Source organism: Cetorhinus maximus, unplaced genomic scaffold, assembly GCF_964194155.1.
Source record: "Cetorhinus maximus unplaced genomic scaffold, sCetMax3.hap1.1 HAP1_SCAFFOLD_544, whole genome shotgun sequence".
Classification (NCBI taxonomy): Eukaryota; Metazoa; Chordata; class Chondrichthyes; order Lamniformes; family Cetorhinidae; genus Cetorhinus; species Cetorhinus maximus.
In genome coordinates, this window is record NW_027596486.1 from 120,141 (window position 1) to 123,559 (window position 3,419).

Consider the following 3,419-nt stretch of genomic DNA (forward strand, 5'->3'; position numbering starts at 1 on the left):
GCACTCGGTGAGACAACCACAAACACACACACACGCCCACGGCACACAGACGCCACAAACGCCAGACAAAATCACTCTCTCTCCCTCTCTCACACACACATTATTCTTCCAAGGCTGCTGTTCTGAATTTTTGCTGACTTGTTTCCACACAGTTCAGATGGCTTCCGAGATCCGTGGTAAGTCTAGTGGGCGATCTGCAGCCTATCAGAAATGTGGCACGCGTTCCTTAAAAGTCGGGAGGTTGTTCAGAGGGTTTTGATCTCTATGCGGCATCTGGACTTCGTTTCTGCACATTTCGACACAGTATATCGATGTGTTTGGTGCCAACCAGGATGAGGCTTCTCCATTCTGGGCGTCGGCTAGTCATGGCCCCTACTAAGACGACGAGATGTTAGAACTGTTCGCGATGTCTTGGGGCCATCAATAAATTGTGTTTCTTCGCTCTCCCCCGGGAGCCTGCTGCCTTTGGAGTTGCGAGCAAATTATTAACTCTGATTATTCCTTCACTCACCCTCCCACCTCTGCTCTGAATTTCACTGCAATAGGCCCGGTCAAAAAGCAGCGTTAAATTAAACCTCCTGTTCCAATATACAAAATTAAATTAAACAAAGCATCTGTGAATCTTTAAAAAAATAAAATTGTTCTAATGATTTTCACTGTGAAGTGCCTCACTTGTTAAGGCCTCAAACGGCAGGACCCGTTAGTGGTCATATTGGGCGACCAGAACCTTCTGAACCTCTTCTGTCATAAAACAAAGCACGGATTATAATAGATAGCAATTCACTTTGACTCAGGTTTAAACAAAATACAACCACTAATGCTGCTTCCAGACACACACACGTCACACACACGTGCCCCCACCGCCCCCAACACCCCCCCCCCACCCCCCCACCCCAACACACACACACACACCAACACACACACAATTACACATATATAAACCATAATTGTACGCTTCCCATTATTAGCCAAAGCTTTGAAAAATTTCACTGTGTATAGCTCTCAGATCAACACTGACCTTGAGTAAAATTTTCAATCCTGATAAAATGACAATGTTCCAAGTGACTCGTTGACAAGCCCGGAACATTCCGTCGCCAATGGGCATTGACAGTTCTGCTCAAATTTCACCACGTATATTTTAAACTGGTAAAGGCACTGCTTTATTAACTTTCCTAATGTTTGTGGCACAATGGTAGAAAGCGTGCAGTTCAAGTCAGTTCCTATGTTATGATAACTTGGAATGTTTCCAATTGTTAATGATACAGAAATGATCAGAGGGAACATACTGCGTGCTTTCCAGAGAATCAAAGGACTACTTCAATAGAGCATGCTCTAAAGAGTAAAAAAAAACTACCTTGACTTGTGTAGATATTGGTGGAAATTGTTGTAACCATCTCTCTCAATCCCAATTTTTTCTACGCCTCTTTCAGGAGGAAGTCATAGACCAATCCAGGGTGCGGTCTGGCCAGACGTGTGTCAGTCTATTCAAATCTAAGGAAACGCCCCTGAACATTTCCAAAAAATGTAGTCTGATCGAATGTGCCTTAATTACCGAAATAAACTTTGCGTTTTTTTTTTCATTCAGTAGCACGTTACTTTGTGTTGAGATATACAGATTCGTCTTTTTTCTCCATATTTTGTGTGGCCAATGATTAAAAAACACGTAATTCATTTCGAGCATTCGGCTGCCTAAAATAACACTGGTCGCTGCTTCGACGAACCAACCAATTAAGAGTTTGAACAACTGATGAGTATCCATGACAAGCTTCTAAAAACTTTGTTTTGCAGCCGCTTCCTATTATATTTTCTCAAATGCATTCAAAGAAGGTTTACTACAGATAAACAAATCGAAAATCTACTTTAACTCCATTTATTGAACTTGCTGTCCCTAGACCACAATATAGGTGAGGCGCAAAGACTGCTGCATTCTCTTACCAGCTGTAACCAACACAGTCTGCTTCAACTTTACTGCATCCTGCACTCGAGCAATTAAGTGCAGAGGGGAACACGAAGACGATCACAATTCAATGCGTGTTCGATACTTTAAAACGGCAAGATTAAGGTACAGTTATTCAACATAGGCCCACAATGGTGACTCACTCTGGAGAACAACCTGGCTCTGCAGTATCACACAACTGTGAAAAGTCTTGGTTGACGAATCAAACAGCCATATCCACTAGCTGAGACGCACTTTTATTATAATTGAAAAAACAAAAAATTGGGAAAACACTCAAAAAGTAATAAAGCATCCACGGAGAGAGAAACTGTATGTGTTGTTTCCTGCCTGTGATAGGATGAAGGTGAGGAGTGTACAAGTGAATCCGCGCCTCACTCACTCTGTATCATTTCTCCGTGAATTTGCTCTGTTCCATTCAGGCAGGACACAAACCCCTCAGTGTCAGTAAGGCTGGTGACAAAGGAGTCCCACTTGTTTGGTGACAAACTCCCAGCTGGTTGAACTCAAATGCTAAAAATGTGGCATCGCTTCTTGTCTCCCCGTGGATATTGACACCAAGGCTGAACAGCAAGCCATGCTTCGCCAGTCTCTAACTCATCCCATAGTTCAAGGTTGTATCCAAAGAAGGTCTCAAACCTTAACAACAACCTTGCAGATATCCTCCCTCACCCTTCCAGTTTCGCACAACAATCAATAAGCTCAAAACCTTCCAAAATAACTCTGGCCACATACTTGGCGCCCCATCTACGATTTTAAAAATGAATCACACCACCATTGGCACTGTTAGCATTGTGTGTTGTTTCAAAGATGTACTGCATCGAGTAACCAAGGGTCCTTCGGCAACAAATTTCACACCCACAGCTTCTCCCACACAGAAGGACATGGGAAGCAGAAGCATAAGAGCAATTCCACAAGCAAGTTCCCTTCCAAGCACAACAGTAGCCGGGATTGGAGCGATATTGGTGTTCTTTTACTGCTGATAGACCAAAACTGCTGTAAATCCCTTTCGAACAGCAAAAGGGGTGTTTCTACACCAGTTGGAAGGCAGCAGATCAAGAAGGCGAATCTCACCGTCTTCCCAGGGCCCTGTAACTCCGGACAGGAAATGTTAGACTAGCCAGGGAAACCAGATCACGCAAAAACGTCGACATAAATGGTCCACATGAACGAAAGTTTATTACCATTTATCCAGCCATCCGATCATATTTATTCCTAGCACAAGTATTCCTATTGGCATTTTCAGTTCTCTTCTGATATCACGCACAATATTTTTAAAAATCCAGTATCGTGGTCTTCACAATCTCTGGCTGACAATGAACTTTCAGTTCCTCTACAAAAATCAAGACAACCTTACTCCACATATGTCAAATGTCCTTCAATGCCGATGGTTCAATGTCATGGAATTCCCTACCTAAAATACTTTAACTGTATGTGCAATTGGTGGGCTGCAGGGGTTCAAGAA